Source organism: Pteronotus mesoamericanus, unplaced genomic scaffold (genome assembly GCF_021234165.1).
Source record: "Pteronotus mesoamericanus isolate MK-2021 breed Mesoamerican mustached bat unplaced genomic scaffold, CSHL_Meso_final scaffold_705, whole genome shotgun sequence".
NCBI lineage: Eukaryota > Metazoa > Chordata > Mammalia > Chiroptera > Mormoopidae > Pteronotus > Pteronotus mesoamericanus.
The window spans coordinates 1,617,256-1,633,189 of NW_026555326.1; the positions used below are offsets into that span (position 1 = coordinate 1,617,256).

The window sequence follows — 15,934 nt, forward strand, 5'->3', positions numbered from 1 at the left end:
AAGACACTCACCATTTCCACATCACATAAAATAACTAAATATATCTCGTCTCAAAACAATATCTTAGTGCACTTTATAATTTGCAACATACACTTTTGATCCATAAGTTATCTTTTGATCCATTATGTTCCTATAAATTTATTTGATAATTTTTTCTAAGAGGTTTAAGTTTTATCATATGAGTAAATTAATCAGTTTTCCCACTTTTAAGCCACTTTTTAATTCAGTATTTTAATTATGTTTTTGAGTGTTAGAAGCTCATTAAGATAATATCATAAAGCCCTGAATAAGTATATGCTCACAGAAAGGTACTCTACTTAATTTTCTCGTTAACTGAGAACACCTTTGTGTTTTAATTGCTGCACCAGGTCATTTTTGAAACTACTAATATGCATTATTGCATTAGTAAAGTCAGAATACTGAAGATAATTTAGTATTTCATTAAATTCCTCTACCTGTTGATGACTTACAATATTACTGTAAATACCCATTCTAATACAGACCTCAAAGTGTGAAGATAAGATACTCTTTTGAATATACATACAGATCCTAGAAGTTTGTTTCAAAATAAATTCCTAATAACAGCTTCCTGTGTTGTCACTATTTTCTCTTTCTAAAAAATGGCATATCAATGGTTCCAATTTGTCAGGTTTGAATTAAGATTTTACCACATACGAAAAATGCATATAAAGATTTTACTACATACACAAAGTATACATACAATCATTTTATTCAAAAGCTTGTAATGTTTTATTTATAGTATTTTGTCCAACCCTATGTAGGCATTTTCAATTAGGTATTAACTAGCTAGGATTTGCGGCAGAAAGAATGAAGTCAGCCTAAATGGAAATCAATCCATGAAGACCTCTACTACACTACTACACATAGGCTATGTACTAACATTGTATTCAATTGTGAAAAAGCAATAATGCAGATATTATTCAACAGGCTAGGTCAGAGAGCTAGGTTCTGCTTTCCACACTGGCATGTGCTGTCGCATTCTAATACTACTTAACACAACAAAAAATGAAATACAACTATTTCTCCAGTGTTCCTTACTTTTTTCTAGTTTTGTTTAGTGAATGAGATAAGAAACCTTAAATAAATTAAAAATTACTAAAAAGTACTTGCAGAGGTCCCTGAACAAATCTACCTAATATCCAAACATCCTAAATCTCTGTGAAACATAAATTTTACTACTGCTGAAAGCCAGAGTATCCACTGATCAAACTGAACTGTAAATCCTCCAAAAATAAACTATTCAAAAAACTGCCTCACTCTGCCAGACTGTGGATAGGTGTGACTCTCTAATTATATTATCCCCTATTACAATGTAATGATAGCTTTCTAATAATAACATGGGACACAAAAAAAAGTGTGATATTTTTCCTCAAGACTAATAATATATTGTGTCTGCACTGTTGTTTTTTTTTAATTCAGTATTTCAAATGGCTTTTTGAAGTCCAAATTCTGCCTTGGAAATCTTGGAGTCACAACGAGTCTTCAAGAGCATCTCAGAACTGTGCTGATGATTTTAAAAATATATGTGAAAGTATGTGGTTAACTATAAGGTGCATTACGAATAATATGTACGTACATATGCACACACAGATTCTAACTTCTTTTGTAATTTTTAAAAATGCTACCCAGAGAGGTTAAATAGTTAAGAGTTAAAATATAGCAAGTCAACAATAAAGATGAGTATTTTTACTTCAGCAACACACTTTCTCAAGGAGTCTTCTGATATTCTTATGGAAAAGAGAGAAGAATGTGGGCTGGATGAAAGAAGGGCACAGGCCAGATCATTAAAGACCAGCTCTATCCTAAGGTTTTAAATAATGTGGATTTGCATGAGAGAAGGGATGTCACGCACATGAGAATAGTGGACTTGTAATTTATTGATCCAGAAAGCAGAACCAGAATGAGTACATAAATAGACATTACTGAATAGCAGATTTCTGGTCAAATAAAGACTTTACAAACTACAAGAATTATAGTTTCACACTGACATATACTGTTCAGTGTTTGTTGGCATATCAAGTCAATGAACTCAATACCACTAAATGTTTTTATACAAAAGAAGGATGATCCATCTCTTGGTTCACACTATATTGTAATAGCATGGTTATAATTATCTGTCTTTCTCGCTAAAACAAGTGCTCCTTGAGGATAGGACTGTGGTCTTATTCATTTTTATACAGCCCAGCACGGAACACTGAGTACAAGTAGTGCTCACTGAGTCTGCTGAATTAGGTGAATGAAGTAATTGGGTATATTACAAACCACTTCATTGGGAAGAATGTTGGACGAGAGGACCTCTTGGAGTCCTAATATTCTTAGACATCCCCAGTACCAAGTCCTGGTCCAGAGCTCATATTGCTTCGTAACACAGCATTAAAAAATTTGCTTTAGTACATGAAAAACAGCTTTCAGATTAACCTAAACTGACATCTTTATTTGAAACACTGGTTATTAACTATAGTTCCTTTGCCAAACTATGAAAGACAGTTTGTGATCTTTGTATTCTGAAACCTTATGCTTAAGTGTGACATTATTTACAAGAGTATCTCAAACACAGAAGAATCTCTAGAATATAGGAATTAAACAATCTTGTTCTTTAAGCACCCAAGTAGCTGTAGGCAGAGCAAAATGGCATCAGTTGATATGAAAAAGGAATCAATCACATTTAACTGCTAAGGGCCGAGAAAAAGAGGAAAAACTGAAAAATACTTTAAGAAATTACAAGTTAGAGAATCATATATGGATACTATTTGGCTAATTCTTCCTCATCTTCTGCATAATCCTTTTTACCTTTATCACATCAAAAGAAATTCTACCACAAATTGGGGAAACAAAGTACAAAAAATAAATCGTTTCATTTGGCTTCTTGATTTTTAAATTCTAGTAAAAAGTATAGAGAGGAAAAAAGGCTGAAATTATTGATCTGGATAACAAGACTATTAAAAGATGACAGGTAAATCTTATTCCTGGTACTTTCCATAATTTTAGCTAAAGTAGATATTTAAAACTGTGTGAATGTCCAATCAATCAAATAAATAAATGTAAACACACAGCTAAGGCAATTTCGGGAGTCCACAGGATCTGACAAAAAGAAGCCCCCGAGATATATACTACTAGTGGGTCACCGAAATGGAAAGTGCTTTGAAAAGTTTTACTTAAAGGAGCACATAAAATATAGGCTAATAACGACATAGCCATTAGGTGCCTTGTACACCTGTACAGATGAACAGACATACATACACACGGTGAATTTTACAAACTACTTTCATTGTTTGAGTTAATCTAAGAGGAGCTGGAAGACGTTGCGGTCTTTCACGTAAGTATCCTAACCATGTGATATTAATTTTCACAAAAACAAAACAAAAGTGGAATAGACACTTAATTCCAGTTACACGTTTTTGAAACAAGGGAAAAATACACTTAAGTGCCAAATACCTTCTTTAGGAACTTTATTAAGCTTTTTTTTCAAGCATGAGTACTGTTGGCACTATAACAGTAAATAAACTGAAATGTCCACAGGATTCTAAGACTGTGTATTTGTTGTAAAGATGTTTTTACTTCTCCTTTCTAGAGAAAAAAGCAGTTTTGAATATTAGCGGACAAAACCGCTTGAAGAAGAAATTAACCTCACTGCAATTTTCCTGGTCCCCCACAACAGCAAACCGAAGGGAAAGGGACGAAGAGTGCGTGCAGCCCAACGCTCAAGAGCAAGGATTGAGGAGGGCTGGGATTGGGACAGCAGCAAAACTAGACTAGCAGTTTGGTAGGAAGGCGGGTATTGCAGGAGGATGGTTTGCAGAAGCTGAAGCGAGGTCAACGGAAACGGGTACACCCTATGGTCCAGAGCTCCCGCGAGGTCTGCAACACCGCACCGGATCCCCGCTACGCGCCGCCAGGAAGAAGCGACGGCCCTGGCCCAGCACCTGCCAGCCGAACCGGCTCCTCCCTCCCGCCGGGCCACCGACCGAGGCCAAAGGACCCGCGAGGGCCAAGCCCGCAAGCCAGAGTCTACCGGATCCGCGGCGCCGATTCGCGGCGCCGCTCCGCCCACCCGCCTGCCGGGACGTGGTCGGGACCCCTGCGCCTCTTGATCCCGCTCCCCGCCCCCAGGAGACTGCCCCACCCCGTACCGCGGCCTCCAGGGCTCCGCCGAGCCCCCGCTCCGGGAGCGTTCACCCTCCTCCCTCCCCGTCGTCGGCCTCCACTTACCCTCAATCGCCATGATGTGCTGGCCATGGACCGCACCAACTGGATCGCGGGGGCGCGGGCGGCCAGGCGTGAGGGCGAACGACGCGCGGAGGCGGCCAGCGGGAGGGGCAGGGCCGGCCCCGCAATCTCCGGACTGCTTGGCCAGGAGGGGGGCTGCGGGCGGGGAGGGCTGGGCGGGGCGGAGGAGGGGCCCCGAGCTCCGCGGGCACGAGCTGCGGGAGAAATGGAACCTTCCCAGGCCGCCGCCGCACGTGACACCGCCCCGCCCCCACCCCACCGCCCCCAGGGCGCCCCGCGCCGTGATTCAAAACAGGTGCCCAGTCCGAGAAGCCCTGGCAGCCGCACCTGAGACCCGCCGGAGGTGCCCTGAGCCTGGGCGGGCGGTGCGACCCGCTCAGCCCGGGGCTTCCCTGGGCCTGGACCACCGCGGAGGGACCCGCTTCTTGGGTGCGGGGTGCATCCGAAGTCCGCAGGGGACTGGAGAAGGCTGTGGTCAGGACCATGGACAGGTCTCCTCTGCTGAAGACTGGGTTCTGGAATTCCCACCCAGGGACTCGCTGAGATTTTGTAATCGGAAGGTCTGTTTTGTTTTGTTTTTGTTTTGCTCTGCCTGCCTCGCCTCCGGTCTCCGCCGTGCGGTGGAGGGACAGCCCGCTGGCAAAGAGCAAACCGGAGAGAGGGATCCTGAGGACAGCAGCTTGTCTCTCTCCTTGCCTCCTCTCCTCCGTCTCCTGCCACTCTCACCCCTTAGCCTCGCTCCGGGTGAGGCTTGCCACTCCCCTGAGCTTGGTTTTCCCCCTTGAAAATATGAGTTGGCATTTGTCTACACATTTGAAACACGCATTTAAGGCCATACAAAAGTAAAGATCAGACAAACGTTTTGACAATGGGCCTGAAAAGCATGCCACATGCCGGTTTTTCAACTTCACAAACCTATGAGCATCATGAACAGTCACAGGCTGAGCCTTGAACACAGTAAAAATTGGCCCTTTAGTTTTTACCTGAGGGACTTGAACCGCTCAACCTCGTACCCAGCTCACTCTCTGAGGACCTAGACAATCAGTGGCATGAACAACATTGAGGAACAGGAAGCTAGTGATTCTTCCTGGTGAACAAAAAGCTAACTCCTGGTGCAAAACTGCTGTATTGGGGAGTAGCACAAAAGAGAAAATATTTTGCACTTATGTAAGTGAGGTTGGACTGTAAATCTAGAGCAGAACTTTCATTGCCTTTATATAATCTCTCCCTCTGTCGCGGTTTATGTTCAGTTGACTTTCCTTCTTTATCATTTTCATTAGTTCAGTGAGTATTGAATCAAGTGCTGTGCTGAAAGCTGGCTAAAAGCAAGAGGTGTTATGGAAGGATCGAAATACGATTCTACTCAGAAAATATTAAAATGTCTATATTTTAGGAAAGCTCTGTTTGTGTGTGTGTGTTTACTAATAGTATCTGTGATATTCATGTAAAATATGTGTAGTGCCAAGATATTTTTCCAGGCAACCTCCCTTAAAACAGTCTTGAACTCCAAGGCATTGATTTAAACTTAAAACCACAGATCTGGGTTATGGTTTCTGGCTCTTTAAAATTTAATGTTGAAAGTCAGAAAAACTTAATTATTATTTCATCACAAATTACATAAATTACTATATATGTGACCAAGTTATGTGAGCATTCAGAACCCAGGTTCATATCATGAACTAGTTTGTGTGCGAGGTGAACTTAAGCTTTCAAACTTGTCATATCTGGGAATTTAGGCCAAGGCTATTCTATATTGTTGACATTTCCTTCCCAGATTATAATGCAGAATTCTTTCTGCCAAAATTGCCTTTAAAAAGAAAACAAAGAAACAAACAAAAAACCCTTTGCTCTCCAAATATTAGTGGGAAAATTTCTAGGACACTAGTGTTGCACAATATCATACGGCTTCACTTACCTTTCCAACATTTCATATAGCTTCTGAGTTTGCTTAGCAGCCACTTGGAATTGAGATTTCGCTTCTTATACAAGTACAATCCTATTTATAAAGTACGCTGTTGGTTTGATACTTTTAATTTGGGGGAGTAGCAATCATTTATAAATTAAATGTTTTATATCTTATTAACTACACATCCTACCTAATGACACAATTTTTTTTCTAATTTTGACCTTATTCCTGTGAACTATCTTTAGTCTGTACTGCTTTATGTACTAGAGGATGTTCAAGAACTGCTTCATTTTTAGTTCTCTATTAATTAATTATTTCTCAAAACAGTTTTCAAGCATACAGCTCAAGCAATTACCTAATTTTCCAGTCATGTGTCATAGAGGTAGTTAGAAGCTAAAATGGGAAAAGAGAAAGTTTTGAAAAGTCAAAATAATTCCCTTCCCTGAGACCAGGAAATGGAAATGTGTTTTTGGTATTTCAAGTTTCAGCTCAATATTTCATGGAAATATTATTTAAAATGATAGTTTGATTTTCAGGAAGACCACAAAGCTTAATTTATTGCATAATACTGCTGAAATATCAGTGGACAAAGAAAATACTAAAGGCAAATCATGTGGAAAGGCCAACTCAAAGGGAAAGTGGTAATTTCACCTTCTTCTGTTAAGTAGTTTTCATGTGCCAAACAAACTAATCTACCACCATTAATAGTGATACTATCTTGATGGAAAAGTATGTTCCAAGTTACTAAAGTTCCCAATATACTTTCAAGGAACCAATGATTTTTAAAATTGACCAAAGTCACTAAAAGGAAATAATATCTAGCAATCTATGTGTATAGTTGCAAGAATGAAGAAAATACAATCTAGCAATATATAATTGCATATATAAAAACCTCTACCAAAAGTACCTATATCAAAATAAAAAACTATATTTTGGAAAATTTAGTAGGTGTTAAATTATGTTATCCAAGGATTTTGAGTCTTTGAGCAAAAGAGACATTTTAAACTTTAAGTTTTGTTAAGCAGTTCCAGCTACCTAAGAAGATGTAGCTGGATATAAGAATCTAATGAAAAATCTAGTTAAAACCATTAACGTTGGATTTCTTTCATAAATCAAGTCATGGAAATGAATATAATGCTAGTTATTTATTCCGGTAGCTTTGCCAATGAGAACAACTCAACCCGAACTAGCTTAAGGAAAAATGGAATGTTATTTTTTTTTAATAAGTATAAAAATAAAGTTGGGCTCAATATCAGGTAGACTTGGGAACCTGCATGCTGTTACTATAACTTTCTGCCTCATCTCTACCTCTCTCTCTACATTGGCTTCATTTTGCTTGCTCACCACAGGCTAACTTTATCCATATGGTGGAAAATAGGACCACTGAAAAATTCCAAGCTTTACAGCTCACAGATTTTGCCAACTTTCTGGGCCCCAAGCCTAGAAACTTCAAAAACGTGGGGTGTCATTGGCTATCTTTACTTAAATAAGGCACCCTACTCCAGACCAGTCAGGAGGCCAGGTACTAAAATTGGCCAGCTAAATGCAGCCAATGGACAGGTATCCCTCTGACCCAACAATGACAGGGCCATGGAAAAATACAGCAGCCCCCATGGGGCGTATATGGGTGAACTGGAGAAATGGAAAACAGTCCCCAAGAGGGGGTACTTGGACAGAAAACGCTTAAACGATGACTACAAGGGTACTCTACCTGAGCACATTTCCCCAAGGTTCCCTTAAAGCAGAGCTCTTCAGGTGAATTGCCTGTGGTAATGAAAACTTTCTCTGTGCTGTGCAATACAGTGGTCACTAGCCATCTGTGGTTATTTTCTGTTTTATCAGACAGCACAGCCTTAGAAGTATATAAATGGCATGGTGATGTTCAGGAAGAGACTGTCAAAGAAATGTCTTTGTTACTTAAGGGGTGCTTGGTAGGGTAAACTATAATGTTTCTGGTGAGGGGAGAACAGTAGTAATTTCCTCTGTGTAGATACTCTACCTGATGACGTGGTGTGGTTAAAAATGTGTCCATCGTGCTGTGGGCAGATAATGAAAGATTGAAATGGGAAGAAAAACAAATAAAAATATAAATAAGAATAATCTTTTATTCTCACCCATTTCTTCTGGCAATTATTTTCCTCAAGACTTATCACTCCACTATAAATAGCACAATAATAACTAAGAAAAAAAACGACACATGGAGCATTCCAGACTTGTTTTTGTTCGCTTAAGTCAAACGGTAGTTTTCTTCCTTGTCACCTAAAACCTTGGCACAGACACCAATGTATTACCCTACACTTATTTTCGTTATATTTCCTGAGCCTTTTCATGCAGGGCCACCTACACTTCCCTTCCTTTCCTCTAAATATGATGTGTTCTTGTATAATCTCTGTTATAACTTCTTATGGGTCCATGAAGTTGTTTATATTGGCTAAATGCATAGAGGAGTACACTGTGATTTGCTGACACAGTTACAACATAGCATGATACTGGCCTGTCACCATGGAGGAGTGAACAGAACTTCCAAACATGTAGACCAATTTAACACAAAATGCTCGCCAAGTGCATGCTTAGTAGTATACAAGCTACAGTAGCTAACTGTTCTTATGCACAACAAAGAAGTATATTATTTTGTTGTAGGGAGGAGTACTTGATTATATTTAAAACCTTTTTTCACAGCTGGATCATCCCATGATACTGACAAGTGACAGTTATATAACAATTTTCACTCAAAGGTCAAAAAAATATGCCACATACCTTTTAAATGACATAAATACGTCACACACCAGTAAATGCAGCCACCAAGCATGCACAAAGCAGGAGGCAAAGCCTCAAGGATGTACATATGCAGGAAGGAAATTGATTCTACATTTAAGAAAAATAAATTGATAATCTGAGTTAGATGAAAAAATCATCTTCTCCTGAAAAAGTCATTCAGATTTCCTTAGTTTATATAATTGCTTACATTCATAAAATACAAAATGTCAAATATAATTCTTTGTATGAAATTAGATACTCAAAATTTTGTTAAGTGAATAAATAAATCATACTAGGTTTAGTTTCATGGATCCTTTATAGTAATAGTTCTTAAACTTTGAAATGTTCATCTACACAACAACCAGATAAAATAACCATTGAAAACTGTGATAGAAACTTAAAAGAACTCTTATCTAGAATCATCCCTTTCGTTATCATCTTTCCAATTATTTTTTCCCAATATAAAATTTCTTCCTCCTTAACCACATACTGTTCAAATGAAAGGAAAATTTTTCAGAGTTTAATATGGTATGCCATGCCATGCTCTTACATTTAAAAAGTTTATTTGTCCTTTTACTTTACAATGAAGCAATTTATTAAAGATATTATGGAACATCTTTGAGGATTCAGGAAGATGGGCCCCAACAATCAATTATAGGACAATGATTTGTAAACATACAATTTTTTAGTTTTACATGATATTCTAAGGTTTGTAAGGAAAGGCTCTAAGCATAATATATGTTTCTATTGCTATGATGAAGTTTTCATTTCCTGAAGATGCTCACTGAATTTCAAAAACACTACAAAATTAGATATTAAAATATATGTTATTAAATTCCTAAGCAATCCAATTACTCTCCTATAATCATATCACAAATATTTTGTTTAACTTTCAATAAAAAAGATGATATAAAATAATAGATATGCTATTTATTAGGATACCTGCTACTTCTACCACTTTCTGTCTACTACATCTTATTGTTATCAGTTTATATAAAGAAAGTACTTTTCCAGATGCTAAGCTCTTTTTTCTTCTCCACTCAGACTCATCCACCAACCAAAATATACTTTTTCAAATTTATTCCTATACTATTAAATATTTATCCAACTTAATCCCAGAGGTGGAATTTGTACCTAAGATAAAGTCAGAGAACTCCTAAGAAGCTGAACATCTGCCTAACAAGCACTAAGGCTACTAGTGTTGGCACTCCACATTAAATCCTCCATATTTTAATACATTGTATACTTATTTTAACCTGGTCCTTTATTTTAAAATATGAATAGAGAGGCAAGAATCTCCAGACATTTTAAAAGGACCAAAGTAAACAACTAGATAAATGATCCCAAGTGAAACTCAGAGAGTTCCAAAGAGATATTACAAACCATTAAACAATAGTGCTATTGAGAGAAAAGAGAAAAATCTAAGAGCAAGGAAGCCTATTAAAATTTGAAAATATGATTGTTATTAGAAGGAATGGAAATGGTACCACCAGGACTTTGGAAACTGTTTGGCAGTTTCATAAAAATTAAACACATTCCTACCATGTGATCTAGTCATACCTCTCCTAGGTATGTAGCCAAGAGAAAAGAAAGCATTTGTCCATACAAAGACTTGTACATGACTATTCATGGCAGATTTATTTGCCAAAAACTGAAACAACAGAAATATTCATTAATACGTAAATGGATAAGCAAACTGTGGCATATCCATACAATGGAATAATACTTGACAAATAGAAGGAATGGACTTTTGATACCTACAACATCATGGATGAATCTCAAACTAAATATGCTGACCAGATGGTGCTGGAGCAGAACACAGAGGTGTGAAGTGGATGCCTTCTAAGATGATCGCCCGGCTTGGCAAGGAGATCAACAACTCAGAGTGAGAGTATTACACTGACCGAGAACCACAGCCCGGTACTGAGCCCGGCACTCACAGACGGTTTGCTGGGTGACATGATCTTTTTCCATTCCTACAAGAACCTAGGCCTGGTCCTGGACATCGTGGAGGACCTAAGGCTCATCAACACCCAGGCCATCTTTGCCAAGCACTCTGGCATGATCATCCTGGGCGAGGGTGTGATCAAGCACCACATTGTAAATGCCAATCTCATGCTGAATGGGGCTGACTATGCTGTCTACATCAACACGGCCCAGGAATTTGATGGCTCCCACTCTGGTGCCCAGCCGGATGAAGCTGTCTCTTGGGGCAAGATCCAGGTGGATGCACAGCCTGTCAAGGTCTCTACTGATGCTTCCCTGGTCTTCCCCCTGCTCATGGCTGAAACCTTTGCCCCGAAAGCAGATGCCTTCATGCATGAGAAGAACAAGGACTGAACAGCTGTGGCCCCAGGGAGGGCCCGTCCCCATTTATTCATTTGCAGACCCAGCCCCTTCTTCATTCCTTGGTCCATGGCACTGCTAGAATAAATGGTCTCAGTGGTCCAGAAAAAACAAAACAAAACAAAAAAAATGCTGAGCTGGGTCCAGGCACTCCCACTCCTCCCCAGAGAAATCTACTGACACATCCTTGAAGGTCAAGGATGGCGGCATTCCGCACTCACCTCTGCGGAAGACGCAGCAACAAGTATCTCAACGCCAGTAGTGACCCTCGGGCTTCACATGCTAAGCTAAGATAAGCTTATGTCACGGGCTTTCACTTAGCTAAGTGAAAGAAGTCAGAGAAAGAAGAATGCATGCTATAGTTCCCTTTATATAAAAGTCTAAAATATGCAACCAACGTAATCTAGAGTGACATAAATCAAATGAGTAATTGGGGCAAAAGAAGAAAGGTGGTCCAGGGAAGGGCAAGAGAGAGAGCTTACAAAGGGGCAGAAGAAAGCTTCTGGTGGTGATAGATGTGTTCCTTTTCTAGATTGTGGTGGTGGTCTCATGAGTGCATACCCATGTCAAAACTTGTCAAATCACTTTAAATATAAACAGTTATGTCCATTACAATTTTATGTCTATTATTTCTCAATAAAGCTGTTTGAACAAAAAAACACAAGCAGAATATGAAGGAAAGAAGAGGAGCTAGAAGAGAAAAACTAGCAAATGAATGGCAAATATGAGAAAAATATTAAAATTCATAGATAAGTCTTAAAAGTCTTATGTTTAGCTGATAAGAGCTAAGGGAAGGGATAGAGGATATGGAACACAAATAGTTAAAAGAACAATGGAAAAATAATTCCCAGATCTAATGAAAGCCTTTGGGCTTGAGATGGAAAGTGGCCTCCAAGAGCTAAGTAAGATGAATGAAAAAAACCCTGTCTAGACACTCCCCATCAAATTTCAGAATATCAAGGATAATGAAGATTATAAAAATTCCAGAGACAGAAAAAAGGAAAATAAAAACAAAAAAGTCAACTCCCTCTCAAAAATGACATTCAAATTGGCATCAGAAATCTCAACAACAAAGAAGATGTTAGAAAAGAATGGAGCAATGCCTAAAATTACTGAGGAAAAAATGATTATCAGACTAGAATTCCATATCCAATCAAACTCAATAAAGAATGAAGACAAAATTAAGTTATTTAATAAATGCATTACTCTCATGCACATTTAATTTTTTAAATTTAATTTGATGATATTGCCCAACAAAATAAGAACAGAATCCAAGGAAGATGAAGCTATGGATCCAAGAAGCAGTGAAACTAACCTATGAATACAATGAAAAGAAATCATAGATGACTCTTTGGGCAACAGGTCTAGAAAACAACATACTCAGAAAGTCTGAAGAACATGTTGAGGAAGAAAATTCTTTCCATTCAACAACTAATCTACTCCAAAGCAAGAGATCTTTAAAAAGACATTTTTTCAATAAAAAAAAAGAAAGGAAATTAGATACTGTAGAGGGAGGAAGCCATTTGGTTGACATGTGAAGCAAAGCAAACATGACATGATTCTGAGTAGTTGTCAGAGTTTAAAACAAGAACCTTGACCTTGACACTTGGGACGTTCTCTTTAGGGCAGCACTGTTTTAGCAACATAGCATTACATTTTCCAATTTAGGATTCTAATCATAAACTTGGGTTATAGTAAGTAATATTTATTTAACCATTAATATTATAAATACCACGTATTTGTTCTAAGGTGTTTGGAAAAGCATGAAATATTTACAGAACAGAATGTAAATGTTGTCAATCCTGACAGCATCAAAGTAGGAGACAGCCATCGGAGGATAAGAAATGAGGCAAAGGGCGGAGACAAGAAAACAAATAGTTTGTTGGTGGTAACGCCTGTCATCTTACCTAAGGGAGAATTAGAAGTTACTTTTAAAAATTGATGGAAAATAAGTAAAAGTTTTATACATTTTTAATTGATATAAATGAGCAACAGGTGAGTATATGTTTATATTCTCCCATTAATAAATAGAGGGCTAATGGAGAAAAAGGTAGGAAATAATATACATGAGCCAAATTTCTCTTTTCATAACCTGGAGTCAAGAGGTGTTGTCAAAAGTTAGAAATAAAAATATACAATTATAAGTATATTCTTCAGAATTATGGTGATAATCCCAAAAACCAAAAACAGAAGCATATAAAAGAAGCTTACCTCTTGGGAACATGCAAGGTATATGGAAGTCTCAATTGGAAAATATTTTTATTTTGTTTTATATCATTCTATACCTGTGTTGATTTACTTCTATTTAAAACAAAAAACATAGGTTAAGTGGCTCCCACTTCCACTGCCCTCGGGATAAAATCCATACATGCAACGCTCTTGAGAATCTAGTCCCAAATGACCTTTTCGAGCTTGTCTCCCAGAAGTCATGCATCCGATCATCTCACTTAATCCTGAAGGAGCCTTGCTTTTCACTCCTGCATGCCTGCCTTTTGCCCATGATCATCTTTCTGTCTTTAGGTGGAAGATACGGATCTTTTTCCTTTATCTTTTAAGATTTTATTTATTTATTTTTTAGAGGGAGGGGAAGGGAGAGAGAAAGAGAAGGAGAGAAACATCTATCAGCTATCTCTCGCACACCCTGAGTCAAGGACCTGGCCCACAGCCCGGGCACGTGGCACAGCTGGGAATCCAACCGGTGACCCTTTGATCCTCAGGATGATGCCCAATCCACTGAGCCACACCAGTCAGAGCAAGATAGAGATCTTCTGTGCTGAGGAAATTTCTATTTGTCATTTAAGAATAATATCAGCAAGAAATCATTTAAAAAGAAGGATAAATGTGACTACATAAAAATTTAAAATTTCTGTCTGGAAGAAAGACACTATAAACAAAATTTAAAGATAAATACAAATTAGGAAAAGAAATATTTGCAGCATATATGACAAAGGGCTGGAAGGCAGTAGAGAAAGTGGGTAGGGTATGAGATCCTAACTACTTCATGAGTCAAAATGCCTGCTAACAACTGGCTCCGCCACTTAACAGCTGCAAGATCTTGAGCATTTAATGTGCATGTGCCTCAGTTTCTTCATCCGTAAAGTGAGAATAATAATTGTGCCAACTTTATAGGATATTTCTGAGAAATAAATAAGTACACGTAAAGTATTAAGAACAGCATGTAACATATACTAAGTAGCATCTAAGTTTTAGATATTATGTTGTTGAGAATTTTAAAAAGCACTTAGAATCAGTAAGAAAACAATATGTTAGCATTCACTAGAAAAGAGATTGTCGATATGAAGAGTCAATTCACATAAAAAGTACTAAGGCCAATTTGTATGTGAAATTGTTCAAGTTTACCATTTATGAAAGCAATGCTAATTAAAACAAATGAGACTTCTATCAGATATCCGATTGCAAACATTTAAATGATTGTTATGGCTTCATTTTGGCAAGGGTACAGGCAAGGGGGCATGCTCCCAAATGTGGGGATGTGGGAGGGGAATATCAGGGATAAATTGGTATAACATTTCTAAAGACCAATGTAGCAATATTAATCAAAATTAAAGATATGTAGTCTATTTTTGACACAGCCATCCTAATTTTATGAATTTCTCCTAAATAAATAATTTGGGAAAACAATCTTTTTTTCATTTAGAAGAGTAAACAATTAGAAATAACCTAAATGTCCATCAGTAGGAATCAGTTAAATAAACTAAGATTCATCCCTGTAATAGAATGCTATGCATTTACAAAAAATGGATAAAGTAGAGCCACATTTATTGATATACAAAAATACTGATAATTATTGAGATTTTTTTTAAAATCTAGCATTTGGAGGGTTTATTCTCTATGAGGCACTTTAATTGCAACATTTTACTTAATTCTCATCACAACTCTATAAGTTATATCATGTTATTAGAGCAGTGTGACAAATGAGGAAATAAAGGTTCAGAGCCATCTGGTCACTTAGCAAGGTTACAACTCAACCCTAGGCCCAGCGACATTCAAGCTCATGTTCTTAATGCCAATGCCATAATGCATATAAGTTATAGGTCAGTTCACACAATTAGAGCCTATTTATTACTTATAATAAATACATTGTGATGATATGTATCAAATTAACTGAGCCACAGGGTGCCCAGCTATTTGGTAAGAAATTATTCCAGGTATGTCTTTGAGGAACTTTCTGGATCAGATTAACATTTGAATAGTTAGATGAAGTAAAGCGGATTGCCTTTACATGAATATGCCTCATCTAATAAATTGAAGACCTGAATAGAACAAAAGGCTTAGTAAGAGTCTTGAACTGGGGCATCAGTCTTTTCTTGCCTTCAGACTCACACTGAAATACTAGTTCTCCTTGGGACTTCAGCCTCCCAGCTCTTGGACTAGAACTTCACCATGAGCTCTCCTGATCTCCAGCTTGCTAACTGCAGATATTGGGATTTATTTAAAAGAAAAAAAAAAGGAAGCCAGTTCTATCTATCTATCTATCTATCTATCTATGAGGTCTGTCTGAAAAAACTCCAGTCATTGTTAATGTAACAAGAATGGTTGGTGCAACATTGGTGTAACCTGACAACCAAAGAGAGTGGACTGGAATGCGCATGTGTGAACAATGGTGACTTCACTGTACTAGTCAGTGGGGGGCGGTAGATGCCATTGAGTGAGCAT

General features: G+C 37.9%; 1 pseudogene; it reads left to right on the forward strand.

Moving 5' to 3' along the window:
- Positions 1 to 10,678: 10,678 nt before the first annotated feature.
- On the forward strand, positions 10,679 to 11,251 carry LOC129062049 (deoxyhypusine synthase-like; annotated as a pseudogene).
- Positions 11,252 to 15,934: the final 4,683 nt, after the last annotated feature.